At 45.4% G+C, this 15,358-nt stretch overlaps 1 protein-coding gene and 1 long non-coding RNA gene across 2 annotated transcripts in view; one reads left to right on the top strand and one right to left on the bottom strand.

The window, feature by feature from the left end:
- Positions 1–15,358, top strand: part of DLGAP4 (DLG associated protein 4) — a 201,823-nt gene that overhangs the window by 24,140 nt on the left and 162,325 nt on the right. The gene's annotated exons all lie outside the window — the stretch shown is intronic.
- The window catches only part of LOC130297461 (uncharacterized), a 188,646-nt gene continuing 185,814 nt past the window's right edge, over positions 12,527–15,358 (bottom strand). The window contains exon 5 of the long non-coding RNA XR_008849529.1: positions 12,527–12,689. This is a non-coding gene — a long non-coding RNA (uncharacterized LOC130297461). The remainder of the gene's footprint in view (positions 12,690–15,358) is intronic.

The raw sequence follows: 15,358 nt of genomic DNA, 5'->3' as shown, positions 1-15,358 counted from the left end.
ACATAAAGAGTGAATTGAGCACTGGCCGCCTCATTCCTTCTGTGGACAATTAACCTCAGGATCAGTGGGGGTCCCATTGTTCGGACCAGCCAAGTCTTTATCTAATCAAGGGACTTAGGGCCCTCCTGGCTAAGGGTTCCAAAGCAGGCAGACATTTTCTAGACCAGTGTTTCTCAACCAGTGTTCCTCCAGCTGTTGCAAAACTACAACTCCCAACATTGGCTGTTCGGGCATGCTAGAAGTTGTAGTTTTGCAACAGCTGGAGGCACACTGGTTGGGAAACAATATTCTAGAACTTAAGAAATCCTGCTGAAAAACATTACAACCATCCTCTCCCCATCCTAAAATGGCTACGTACAGCTCTTCAAGGATGACCTTCCAATTTGTCTACATGGATCACCATTCCTGGTGAACACATATTATGACCTGTCCGAGGTGCTGAAACCCCCCTGTTAAATTATGCATGCCTCATTTCTGGAAATTGGGGTCAGTAAGCAGAAACTGTCAGTGCTGATTTAGGCAGAAGTAAATACTTTTGCATAATGTACGAAACAAGTAATTTTTTTTCACAACAAGGATGAGCGCGTCAGCGGGAATCTTACATTATTTCTCAGAATAAGCAACCTTCTCCTAGTGTTAGATTTGTTGCCTATTATTTTGCATCTAAGTGTGGATGAAGTCAAGCATATAGGTGTCCACATTTTTCACATAGTTTTCAATTAGTCAGTAGTCTATTGCCTCAGTCTTACAGAAATCCAGTTTTCCAGGACTTTTATATTAATTTCCTATTCTCTGGATAAGACATTAAAGGGGTACTCCAGTGGAAAACCTTTTTATTTATTTATTTTTTTAATCAACTAGTGCCAGAAAGTTATATAGATTTGTAAATTATTTCTATTAAAAAATCTTAATCCATCCAGTACTTATCAGCCGCTGTATGATCCACAGGAAGTTCTTTTCTTTTTGAATTTCTTTTCAGTTTGACCACAGTGCTCTCTGCTGAGACCTCTGTCCATGTCAGGAACTGTCCAGAGCAGGAGCAAATCCCAATAGAAAGCCTATCCTGCTCTGGACAGTTCCTGACATGGACAGAGGTGTCAGCAGAGAGCACTGTGGTCAGACTGAAAAGAAATTCAAAATAACTTTACAAAATAAAGTAAAAAAGAAAAGAACTTCCTCTGTAGTATACATCAGCTGATAAGTACTGGAAGGATTAAGATTTTTTTTATAGAAGTAATTTACAAATCTGTTTAACTTTCTGGCGCCAGTTGATTTAAAAAAAAAAAAAAAAAACTTTCCACCGGAGTACCCCTTTAATATCTGATTGTTGGGGTACTGACACCAAGCACCCCCATGATCAGCTACTGCGACATATACACAATGAACACCCGGAAGCAGTTGGCTTTATTCATTGTGTAGTGGTAGTGCCGGGTTACAACATCTCAGCCCCATCGGAAATTGGCCCCCATCGGGGAAAATTGGTCCCATGTGCTACAGTGCATCCGCAAACACATGCCCATCTCCACTGTGTTCGGCAAAAAACTGACATCATCGCAGGAAGAAGAGCAATCGATGGCCACTTTGCTCATCATTGTTCTCCTTCCAGTGCTGCTCTTGCCCACCTTGTGCCAAGTGCACTTGGGTGGAGGTGTGTGTGTGTGTGTGGGGGGGGGTTGCAAGTGTATAGGATTAGAGGGGACAGTTTACTGCTCCTAACCCCAAACACAAACCCTCTGAATTTAGCCCTAGGAGGACAAGAGTGACACCATTGGGAGAAGCACGCAGAGCAAAATGGTCATCGATTGCTTCTGCCTGTGAAGATGTCAGTTTTTGCTGAACACATCAGGGTTTGGCGTATGTGCTCGCGGCTGTGCAGTAGCACACGGGACCAATTTTCTAATATTTTTATTTTATTTTATGATGACATGTTTGAACAATATTTTGCATGGGGAGTTCTGTCCTTATACAACTTTTCCCTTGATCATTGATTTTGAAGAATACAATTTATCTTTAAGTTTGGCCATTCCCCAAATGAAAATTGTATTTGATAGTTATTGACCACGCTGGGGATACGAGGCCATCTAGATCTGTAACTCAGAAGACGTTCTCTCTCTGGATCAATCATAAGTTCATTTTCCGATCCAATCCCAACATCTGACCTGCCTAGCATACATCCAGCTTATCTTACACCTACTAGCGCTGTAATATGAGGGTCCTCAACCCTAAACATGGCTCTTATTTTCTTGCTTTTGCAATGTCCCATAACCCCAGATTTCAACATGGTGTAACAGAAAATGGGATTTTTTAGACAAGAAAGAAGTAAAGGAGGGCAACTTCTCATCTGATCCCACTAAGATGTACTAAGTCCAACCTAGATCCATATCCTTAGGTATTTGGAAAGAGAGGAAATACACATATGTTACCCACATTAGCAGTAGAAAGTATGGAGAGGGCTCCTTGCCAGGATGTGGCCAACTGGCAGCCATATACAAGAGGGCACGTCCAACCACCAGAGATGCAAAAGGAATAAAAAGGCTCCAAAGAACAACTATGTCACTGAGTTTTCCAAATTAGATTGCATACAACATGATGACACAATTCGGGGACCCACAGGATCAGCTGTCCTTGCATGGAGAGCAAAGGTCCCTGCAATACTTTTTCCAGGTATAGTGGAAAACTGCATACTGTTGCTGTGCCAGGTATGTAACATATCCCATTTAAGTTCAGCCTTCCGATCACAATGGTTGGACACTTACTGATTATATGTTGATGGGCTAAGGACACACTTAGCGAACCAGGATGTACATTTACGTCCTGTACATAACCGCGAGCATCGGAGCGATGATCAGATCATGTGCGGCAGGTCCTGGCTGCTGATAGCAGCCAGGGACTTGCCAGTAAGGGCCGACATCTACGATGTCTGCCATTAACCCCTCAGATGCTGTGATCAATACAGATCACGGCATCTGCGGCAGTGCGGCTACATTTTATGCTGATCTGATCGCCCGCGGCACGGCCGGGGGATCAGATCAGCTAACATGGTGGACGGAGGTCCCCTTCTCTGCCTCCGCTGCCTTCCCGGCTTCTTCTGCTGTGGTTTGAGATCGAGCAGACCAGAGCAGAAGATAGTCGATAACACTGATCAGTGCTATGCCCTATGCATAGCACTGAACAGTATTAGCATTCAACTGATTGCTATAAATAGTCCCCTATGGGGACTATTAAAGTGTTTAAAAAAGAAGTAAAAAAATGTTTTTCTTTAAATATAAAATGTCCCTTTTTTCCCATTTTACCCACAAAAAGTGTAAAAAATAAATAAATTAATAAACATATTTGGTATCACCACATGCATAAATGTCCAAACTATTAAAATATAATGTTTATGATCCGGTATTGTGAACGGCATGAATGTGACAAAAAAAAAGTCAAAAATTTCAGCTTTTTTGTCACATTGTATTTAAAAAAAAATTAATTAAAAATTTATAAAAGTTTTATATACACAAAAGTGGTGTCAATAAAAATTAAAGATCACGGTGCAAAAAATGAGCCCACATACTACCGCTTATACCGAAAAATGAAAAAGTTATAGGTCATCAAAATAGATGGATTTTTAACATACTAATGTGGTTAAAAAGTTTGCGATTTTATTTAAGCTCAACAATAATAGGAAAGTATGTAATAATGGGTATCATTGTAATCGTATTGACCCACAGAATAAAGAACACATGTCATTTTTACCGTAAATTGTACGGCGTAAAAACGAAACCTTCCAAAATTTGCTACATTGTGGTTTTCTTTTTAATTTCCCCACACAAAAAGTATGTTTTTGGTTGTGCCATACATTTTATGGTAAAATGAGTGACGTCATTACAAAGGACAACTGGTAGCGCAAAAAACAAGCCCTAATACTCATCTGTGGAAGAAAATATAAAAGAGTTATGATTTTTAGAAGGCGAGGAGGAAATGAGAATGCAAAAATAAAATTGGCCTGGTCCTTACGGTCAAAATGGGCTTTGTCCTTAAGGGGTTAATGTGGTATCCTGGAAAACGCCTTTAAAGGAGATGTCTTATACTTAAAATTACAGCCGTGATCTAAAACTTATCCTCTATCCGCAGGATAGGGGATACGTTTTTCTGCCATTTTAAGTATGAGACATCTCTTTTAACTATTGTATGATGGAAATCATTGTCACGTGTACTTCACGTGTAATTTGTAACTGTTCCATCAGGAGCCCATTAAATATGTATATGACTAGTTATTCATTACATCTAGTTGTCAATACTTTCCTTATGGATATCTTTGCAGATAGTGAACACGACCAGGGACATATGAGTTATTTGATATGTTAAATTGCAGAACTGCATAAAAAGCTGCCTCATAAATAAGTGATCAGGAACATATATAGGCACCAAGTCTCATCAGTTTACATGTAATACATGCAGTATGTTAGTCACACAAGTGTAAGTATTAAAGGGGTATTCCAGGAATTTTTTTTTATTTGACTATGCTACAGGGGCTGTAAAGTTAGTGTAGTTCATAATATAGTGTCTGTACCTGTGTGTGACGGTTTTCTCACAATTCTTCTGTGATTTTCACCCCAATATTTTTTTTACACCATACAAAATGACTGTTGTCTCAGATTTTTCCTAGCTTGCAATGCGGCCGAGACCTGACTCACTAGTCAGCTGATGACAGGGAGCCTGTCTGCTTCAATGGGTGGAGGGATCGCTTGGTGGGAGAGAGATCAATCTGCAACTAATGCAACAGCTGTAGGCACCCTGATTGAAAACCACAGGTCTTTTGAATGGATGCTGCTCATTTATGTTTCAATGGGTGGGGTGGCTGATGTGTGGGAGGGAGGAAAATGGAATTATGGGATTTGTAGGCAAAGAAGGAAACTCAAACAGGAAATACCAGTTCACAAAAAGCTAGCCACAGTGTTATGGTAAACTCAAAACATGGCCATTTAGCCCCAAGACAGGCGCAGATCCTTCCTAAGAATGTCCATTACTGTCTACCAGGTACATACTAAAATCACCTTATGGTGGATAACCCCTTTAAGCCTCTGAAGACACTTAGAAGGAAATTTTCATTTGTGCTTTTGTCGCAAAATTTTCTAGCTTTCGTTTTTTACCTTAAGCCGGCATAAAATGCGCCAAGTTTATTATATTGTTGTCAGGAACCGGACTGGTATGCGGGGAGGACACGGGTGGTGGATCCTCTGTGTCAGTGAGGTGATGGCGTGGGTCGTACCAGGGGAACGGAATCTAAGGGGTTATTGGTTTTCACCAGAGCCAGCCGCAAAGTGGGATGGACTTGCAGTGACAGGTAACCCCCAGGTCGTTCCACCCGATAGCGACTTAACCTCGCTGACAGCTGAGACAGGCGCGGTACACAAGGACAAGGCAAGAGCAAGGTCGGACGTAGCACAAGGTCTGGGCAGGCAGCAGCAAGGGTCTGGATACACAGGCAATGGAACACACAGAAACACTTTCTCAGGGCACAAGGCAACAAGATCCGGCAGGGACAGGAAGGGGAAGTGGGTTTTTATGGTGTGGGGAGTGCTTGGAACTAATTGGGCCAGACACCAATTAATGGTGCACTGGCCCTTTAAATCTGAAAGACCCAGCGCGCGTGCCCTAGAGAGCGAGGCCGCGCACGCCGGGACTGAGCAGAACAACGGGGCCGGTGAGTGACACGGGATGCGACCCGCGGGCGGGCACATCCCGCCATGGGGATCGCATCCCCGCCGAGGGACACAGAGCAGCGCTCCAAGCAGGAGAGTAATGCTGGAGCACTCGGCGTTAAAGTACCTCCCCCCCCCTTTGGTCTCCCCCTCTTTTTGGAGCCCAGGAACCTATGGATGAGCTCCTTGTCGAGGATATTGTCCTCGGGCTCCCAAGACCTCTGTTCGGGGGCCACAATTCTCCCAGTCAACAAGAATTTTTTTTTTTACCTCTGACGACCTTGGAGGCGAGGATTTCTTTTACCGAGAAGACGTCAGAGGACCCAGTGACAGGAGCAGGAACGGTGACCTTGGGGGAAAAGCGGTTAAGAATGAGAGGTTTGAGAAGGGATACATGAAAGGAGTTAGGAATACGAAGAGAAGGAGGAAGATGGAGCTTGTAGGAGACAGAGTTGATTTGACTCTAAATGGCCCGAGGTAACGAGGACCCAACTTGTAGCTAGGGACACGAAACCGAATATATATTTGGCAGAGAGCGAAACTTTGTCACCAGGGGCAAAGACATGAGGAGTTCTTCTCTTCTTATCCGCATGTTTCTTCATGCAAGAAGAGGCCAGTGAGAGCGACTTTTGAGTCTCTTTCCAGATAGAGGAGAAGTCCAGGGTCAATTCATCTACCGCAGGAACTCCAGATGAAGTGGGGATGGAGAGGGGGGAAGCGGGTGACGCCCATACACCACAAAGAACGGAGACTTGGCGGATGACTCAGAGTTTTTGAAATTGTACGAGAATTCAGCCCAGGGTAACAGGTCGACCCAATCATCTTGGCGGGAGGAGACAAAATGTCGCAGGTAGTCACCAAGGATCTGGTTCACTCTCTCCACTTGTCCATTGGACTGCGGGTGGTAGGAGGGCGAGAAATTTAATTTGATCTTTAATTGATTACAGAGAGCTCTCCAAAATTTAGACACAAATTGAACGCCTCTATCCGAGACGATATGCGTGGGAAGCCCGTGAAGACGAAAAATCTGCAGAAAAAATTGCTTCGCCAACTGTGGCGCAGAAGGAAGGCCTGGAAGCGGAAAAAAAGTGAGCCATTTTGGAAAAACGATCAACGACCACTCAGATGACAGTGTTGCCATGGGATACAGGAAGATCAATGATGAAGTCCATGGCTATGTGGGACCAAGGCTGTTCAGGCACCGGCAGCGGATGGAGAAGACCTGAAGGCTTCTGACGAGGGGTCTTGTCACGTGCACATACTGTACAGGCTCGTACGAAATTGGTCACATCCTTTTTCAAGGAGGACCACCAATAGTGTCTGGCAATCAACTGTAAAGTCTTTTTGATTCCAGCATGACCAGCCAGAAGGGCGGAATGGCCCCATCTGAGGATCCGGAGGCGAAGACGGGGAGGAACATAAGACTTTCCTTGAGGGGTAGGCACCAGAGAAGCAGGAGAAGCAGGAGATCAGACACTCAGGGGGGATGATGTGCTGAGGAAGGGTCTCGGCTTCAGAGGCATCGGTGGTACGAGAGAGAGCATCAACTCTGGCATTCTTGTCTGCGGGACGAAAATGGATTTGAAAGTTGAAACGGGCAAAAAACAACGACCACCTAGCCTGGCGAGGATTTAGCCGCTGCGCGGATTGGAGATAACACAGATTTTTGTGATCTGTATAGATGGTGATGGGGTGAAGGGATCCTTCCAGAAGATGTCTCCACTCCTCAAGGGCCAACTTAATCGCCAATAGTTCACGGTCTCCAATGGAATAGTTTTTTTCTGGAGGAGAAAAGGTTTTGGAGAAAAATCCGCAAGTGACATTTTTTCCTTTAGCGGATTTTTGAAGGAGAACAGCTCCTGCTCCAACAGAGGAGGCTTCAACCTCGAGGAAGAAGGGCTTCTGAGGATCTGGTCTGGACAAGACTGGAGCAGAGGAGAAGGCGGCTTTGAGGTGGTTAAAGGCTTCCTCCGCCTGTGGCGGGCAGGATTTCGGATTAGCATTTTTCTTAGTCAGTGCTACAATAGGAGCAACGATGTTGGAGAAGTGGGGAATGAATTGACGATAATAATTTGCAAATCCGAGAAATCTTTGGATTGCTCGCAGGCCAGTGGGACAAGGCCAATCCATTACCGCAGAAAGTTTATCAGGGTCCATTTGAAGACCTTGTCCGGACACAATGTATACCAGGAAGGGAAGACTGCTGCGTTCGAATAGACACTTCTCAATTTTGGCGTAAAGTTGATTTTGGCGTAGTCGCTGGAGCACTTGACGAACATGAAGGCGATGTTCCTCTAGGTTGGAGGAAATAATGAGGATGTCGTCAAGATAGACTACCACACAGGAGTGCAGCATGTTCCGAAAAATCTCATTAACAAAGTCCTGAAAGACTGCTGGGGCGTTGCATAGACCAAAGGGCATGACTAGGTATTCAAAGTGACCATCTCTGGTATTGAAGGCGGTTTTCCATTCATCGCCTGCTCGAATACGGATGAGGTTATATGCGCCCCTTAGATCAAGTTTGGTGAAAATCTTAGCACCTCGCAGTCGGTCGAAGAGTTCGGACATGAGAGGCAGAGGATAGCGATTCTTTACGGTACTTTTATTGAGACCGCGGTAATCAATACAAGGGCGGAGAGATCCATCTGAAAAATCCAGCTCCAGCTGGAGAAGATTTCCGGAAAAAACCTCTTTTGAGGTTTTCTTGTATGTACTCAGACATAGCTTGTGTTTCCGGGGCAGAAAGTGGGTAAATCCTACCACGGGGCGGTGTGGTACCAGGGAGCAGGTCGATAGGGCAGTCATAGGGTCTATGTGGAGGTAAGACCTCTGCTTGCTTTTTACAAAAGATGTCCGAAAAGTCCTGATAGGCCTTAGGAAGACCTGGCAATGGAGTAGCCATGGAGACCTGGCAGGAAGAAACTGGGTGGAGACATCGCTTGTGGCAAGAAGATCCCCAATTCTTAATGTCCCCGGGGAGCCAGTCGAGGTTTGGCGAATGACGTTGGAGCCAGGGCAAGCCCAGAAGAATTTCAGAAGTGCAGTTGGGTAGCACAAAAAATTCAATATGTTCATGATGGTGAACTCTAACACTCGTGAGTAGCGGATGAGTGCGGTAACGCACGGTGCAGACCAGTCTCTCTCCATTAACGGATGAAATGAAGAGAGGTTTGACAAGACGGGTAACTGGAATGCTGAATCTGTTGACTAGGGAGGCTTCGATGAAACTTCCTGCTGAACCCGAGTCTAAGAAGGCCACAGCGGAGGAGGAAGTAGCATTAGCGGGTATAGCAATCCGCACAGGTAAAGTCAATCGTGGAGAGGAAGAATTTACACCAAGCAACGACTCTCCTACGTTAACTATGTGAGTGGGTGCGTTTCTCAGACGCGGAGGACGAATAGGACAGTCTTTTAAGAAATGTTCGTTGCTTGCACAGTATAGGCACAGGTTTTAATTCCTACGGTGAGTCCTCTCTTGTTGGGTCAGGCGAGACCGATCCACTTGCATAGCCTCCTCGGCAGGAGGCACAGGAACAGATTGCAAAGGATGTTGGAAGAGAGGAGCCTGGGAGGGAAACTGCCTGATGAGAACAAGATCCTTTTCCTGATGAAGCTCCTGGCGTCTTTCCGTGAAACGCATGTCGATGCGGGTGGCCAAATGGATGAGTTCAGACAGGTTAGCAGGAATTTCTCGTGCGGCCAGGACATCTTTGATGTGACTGGATAAGACTTTCTTGAAGGTCGCGCAGAGGGCCTCATTATTCCAGGATAGCTCAGAGGCGAGGGTGCGGAACTGGATGGCGTATTCGCCCACAGAAGAACTCCCTTGGACAAGATTCAGCAAAGCAGTCTCGGCTGAGGAAGCCCGGGCAGGCTCCTCAAAGACACCACGTACTTCTGAGAAGAAGGACTGGATTGTAGCAGTGGCAGGATCGTTGCGGTCCCAAAGCGGTGTGGCCCATGACAAGCCCTTTCCAGACAGCAGGCTGACCACGAACGCCACCTTAGACCGTTCTGTAGGAAATTGGTCAGACATCATCTCCAGGTGTAGGAAACACTGGGACAGGAATCCACGGCACAGTTTAGAGTCCCCATCAAACTTGTCTGGTAGAGACAGGCGGAATCTGGGAGCAGCCACTCGCTGCGGAGGAGATGCAGGAACTGGCGGAGGAGATGGTTGCTGTTGTTGCGGCAGAAGCTGTTGCAGCATAGCGGTCAACTGAGTCAACTGCTGTCCTTGTAGCGCGATCTGCTGTGATTGCTGGGCGACCACGGAGGTTAGGTCAGCGACACTGGGCAGCGGAACCTCAGCGGGATCCATGGCCGGATCTACTGTCAGGATCTGGACTGGTATGCGGGGAGGACATGGGTGGTGGATCCCCTGTGTCAGTGAGGTGATGGCGTGGGCCGTACCAGGGGAACGGAATCTAAGGGGTTACTGGTTTTCACTAGAGCCCGCCGCAAAGCGGGATGGACTTGCAGCGGCAGGTAACCCCCAGGTCGTTCCACCCAATAGCGACTCAACCTCGCTGACAGCTGAGACAGGCGCGGTACACAAGGACAAGGCAAGAGCAAGGTCGGACGTAGCAGAAGGTCTGGGCAGGCAGCAACGGTTCGTAGTCAGGGGCAACGGCAAGGGTCTGGATTCACAGGCAATGGAACACACAGAAACGCTTTCTCAGGGCACAAGGCAACAAGATCTGGCAGGGACAGGAAGGGGAAGTGGGTTTTTATGGTGTGGGGAGTGCTTGGAACTAACTGGGCCAGGCACCAATTAATGGTGCACTGGCCCTTTAAGTCTGAGAGACCCGGCGCACGAGCGCGCCCTAGAGAGCGGGGCCGCGCGCGCCGGGACTGAGCAGAAGGACAGGGCCGGTGAGTGACACGGGATGCGACCCGCGGGCGGGCACGTCCCGCCATGGGGATCGCATCCCTGCCGAGGGACGACACAGAGCAGCGCTCCCGGTCAGCGAGTCTGACCGTGGCGCTGCAAGCAGGAGAGTAACGCCGTGAGCGCTCCGGAGGGGAAGCGGGGCCCGGAGCGCTCGGCGTTACAATTGTTGTGTGATGTGCGATAAATTGGCGAAATTTTTCAATTCACTTTGTTGCCTTATGGACTGCTATACCAGCCATTGAATTGAGGGAGACTGTGACAATATTTTAAAACTTTTTAGCAATGGTTATGGCATGAATATAGTTAGTTTTCCTTTTTTAAAGCATTTGCGGTGCATTGGGCAATCCCTGTTAGATTTCCCTAACAAAATTGCAGCTTGGAACCAGGAGTGATCAGCTGTGATCTGAGAAGGAGTCTGGTAGCAGGTGTTCAATTTCCCTACAGTGCCACCACAGGGGAAATAAAATATTGCACTGTTCCCATTGAAATCCGTAGGCTATCTGTATAGTACAGTGACATGCTGGTTCCTTTAAATAAATAGATGTGTTTTTTGGGGGGATATTTTTTACTCCTAAATGGGAACCACCCTTGTTTAACTCAAAACTGTCTAATAGGCAACTGGAAAATGATGATGCAAAGATAAAAATTTACCACATTGCACATTTTATTTTACAAATCTATGTATGTCAGATATAAGGTCCCCCATACGCTCGAGTCAAAAGTTGGCCGAACTGACTTTTGGAGGCCTCCGGACACCGAAGTTGGCTTTAAACCATTTAACCATTTTGTTCTCAAAGAGATAAGCTGCCGCCAGAGCTGTTTGCCAATGGCTTACCCCTCTTCTCTCCATTGAGAACACATGGAGGTTTGGCTGTGCAAAACATTCATGTGTATGGGGAGATTGGAAGTGATTGCTGTGAGCCAAACTAATGTTCAGCAAAAGCTAGGTATATGGCCACCTTAAAGGCGTACTCCACCCCCAGATATCTTATCCCCTATCCAAAGGATCTCCCTGCTGCACCTGGCGTTTGTTTAGAGCATCGGGTGCAGCGCCGGAGGCTCGTGAGGTCACGGTTGTGCCCAGCTCGTGATGTCTTGGCCATGCCCCCTCAATGCAAATATATGGGAGGGGGCGTGACAGCCACCACGCCCCCTCCCATAGACTTGCATTGAGGGGGTTTGGCCGTGACATCACGAGCGGGGCGTGACCGTGACCTCACGAGCCTCCACCCCGCATCGCCAGTCATCCAACACGGAGCGAAGTTTGCTCCGTGCACTGGATGTCTGGTGTGTCGCAGCTGATATAGTGTGGGTCCCCAGCTGTGGGACCCCCGCGATCAGACATCTTATCCCCTATCGTTTGGATAGGGGATAAGATGTCTAGGGGCGGAGTACCCCTTTTAAGCTTAACCATGTCCATTGTTGCAGTGTAGAACTGGCCAATCCCAAAGCAGCATTAGCATTGCCAATCACAATAGGCACATTTAGGTATTAGGGTTGGCTATATAACATATTGTAGAAGCAATGACATCATCACATGAGGGCCGAGCAAAGACCCTGTCCATCCAGGGAGCTCAACGTTCATTTTGCCGCTGAATATACATGTAAACTTCACAAGGCAAAGGCATGCATTCAGTCGGCTAAGAATATCCTGGCACTAGACGAGGAAAGGTTATTATTATTCATGCATATGAAGCAGCTTTATGCACCAATAAGTTGTGACATTCATGAGTCAGCTTGACATAGTCCTCTGTGTTGTCACTAGATAATAATGCTTTGATAAGCTGAAATTATCCAATAACCCGGTTGTGAATAACAGGTTCATTCAATGGTGTTTTTATAGGATAATATGCACTTGTTTTATTTTATTTGTATAATTTTATTATTACTTTTAATTTTATTTATTTCATATTTTAATTGATAATATATAAACCGTAATATATAAGTTGTCACCTGCTGCATTCCATTATATGTATTCCTGTAATGCCAATGTTCTTTGCACGAAGCTATATAGTCATTGTTATCGCCGCGCGACAGTGTATCACGCCGTCTCACCTTCGCCATTCTACTGGTGACCGAGTGCGTTGCATTTTCAACATTTCTATGGTCTATTGTATAAGACAGAAAAGATTTTATGAATGAAGGCTGGTGCAGCCAATACGAGCCCTCCATCTGTTCCCAAGCGCCTTATTGGCAAACGCGTTTTGCTTTTCACATCTTTCTGCATCTGAGTCATGTGATGAGGTTTTCAGTAATGTCTCCCCCGTGCAGCGTGTGAGCTGGTTGAGTGTGAAAAGCTTATTGCTAACTAAACGTTTTTCAGAAAACCCAAATATGGCAGAGACGGGCTGCAGCAATTACTATGTGTCGCGAAAGGGGGAGGGGGGACGGAATCAATCAAGGAATCCTTATTGACTGCTATACTAATGCTGGAGACAATGCTTCTGTGTGGGATTCTGGGGGCTGTACAACCACTAGATGAATTACACTGGAAACGTTCTGCATAGTGCGCTTATTCTTGTACAACTTCATTCATTATTAGTCAAATAACGCCATTTTGAAAAGAAAGGACCCTTGGTATAATAGCAACCGTTTGGCCAAATGTGAGCTTCCACTGGCATAATACAAGCATATCGTAACTTTTTGTATTCGTCTGAAGGGCAAAAGGTTTTACACACATTTATATACATAAATATCTCATTAAAGGGAACTTGTTACTCAAACTGTAATCTTGTCATCATGCTATAGAGCACGACAATACAGTACAATCTGCAGGTATAATGCTGTAGAGCAGGCAGAGCTGAGCAGATGATATAAACAATAAAGTACAATCTGTAGGTATAATGCTATAGAGCAGGCGGAGCTGAGCAGATGATATATACAATACAGTACAATCTGCCGGTATCATGTTATAGAGCAGGAGGAGCTGAGCAGATGATATAAACAATAAAGTACAATCTGTAGGTATAATGCTATAGAGCAGGCGGAGCAGAGCAGATGATATATACAATACAGTACAATCTGCAGGTATCATGTTATAGAGCAGGAGGAGCTGAGCAGATAATATATATATAATACAGTACAATCTGCCGGTATCATGTTATAGAACAGGAGGAGCTGAGCAGATGATATATACAATACAGTACAATCTGCAGGTATCATGTTATAGAGCAGGAGGAGCTGAGCAGATTATACATACAGTACAGTACAATCTGCAGGTATCATGCTATAGAGCAGGAGGAGCAGAGCAGATGATATATACAATACAGTACAATCTGCAGGTATCATGTTATAGAGCAGGAGGAGCTGAGCAGATGATATATACAATACAGTACAATCTGCAGGTATCATGTTATAGAGCAGGAGGAGCTGAGCAGATTATATATACAATACAGTACAATCTGCAGGTTTCATGTTATAGAGCAGGCGGAGTTGAGCAGATTGGGTTAGGAGTCCAGTAGGCGGCCCTACTCAGTTCCTTTTCTGTATGAGTGTGCTTGCAGAAATAACTGTCAATCACTGATTCGGCACTAGGGAATGTCCCAAGTGCATCAAAAGCCTAATTTACGTACTGGGAACGATATATAAAGAACGGTGTCTCCTAGGCGATGTTTGTTAGAGCAGTAATACCCTTTTAGGGTCTATTCACACGTACAGTATTCTGCGCAGATTTGACGCGCAGGATTTGAAGCTGTGTCATTCAGTTTACATTGAAATCCGCAGCAGAAAATCCACAGCAGAATACTGTACGTGTGAATAGACCATTAAGGGAGCATTCACATGGACATAATCTGCTGTGGTAAATCCACTGTGGATTTGGGTCCTACCATAAAGCATATATCTACATGCTGTTAAAAACAGCTCAGGCAAGTTGGCTGCCCCCATTATAATGGACACATTAAGAAATAAAAAAAATGACAATCTGAAATCCAGATTTATTCAGAAAAAAATATTAGGTAAATATCAGTGATACATTCCCATTAAAGGGGTACTCCACTGGCCAGTGTTCGGAACATTTAGTTCCGAGCACTGTGTGCGCGCTGAGGGGTGGGCCATGCCTCCTCAATGCAAGTCTATGGGAAGGGGCGTGACGGCCGTCACGCCCCCTCCCATAGACTTGCATTGAGGAGGCGTGGCCTGATGACACGAGGTGGCGTGGCCGACCCCTGCAGCGCGCACACAGCGCTCGGAACTAGATGTTCTGAACGCTGGCCAGTGGAGTACCCTTTTAAAGGGCATCATATCTTTGCTATGGGGATTTTCTCCTGCTCTGGACAGTTCCTAAAATGGACAGCAGAGGTCAGCAGAGAGCACTGTGGTCATGACAGAAGAGAAATCCAAAAAGAAAAGCATTTCCTCTGTAGTATACAGCCCCTAAAAAGTACTGGAAGGATTAAGATTTTTTTTATTGAAGTAATTTACAAATCTGTTTAACTTTCTGGCACCAGTTGATTTAAAAAAATAAAGTTTTCCACGGGAGTACCCCTTTAAGGCACCTGATTTATGTACAACAATGATTGAAAAAAGGCATGTTTAGCAGGAAGGACACGGTACTGGACTTCTGGACATTTGTTAAATTTTTTTTGGTCCAGAAAACACTTAGAGTCAGTGAAAATGCACACTGACTGGGAAATGTAAGAATCAGCCTCAACATTCTATTCGGATAAGTCTAAGTCTAAAAAAGTAGCAGCAACATAAACTATGCTACCCTACATATCACCCTCCACTGGAGCTCACCAACAACTAAATATAAAGCAATGTTCAAGAATGTCCTAGG

The sequence above is a fragment of the Hyla sarda genome, chromosome 13 (assembly GCF_029499605.1).
Source record: "Hyla sarda isolate aHylSar1 chromosome 13, aHylSar1.hap1, whole genome shotgun sequence".
Lineage (NCBI taxonomy): Eukaryota > Metazoa > Chordata > Amphibia > Anura > Hylidae > Hyla > Hyla sarda.
The sequence above is the reverse complement of the archived record's forward strand: the minus strand, read 5'-3'. Positions and strand labels throughout refer to the sequence as shown.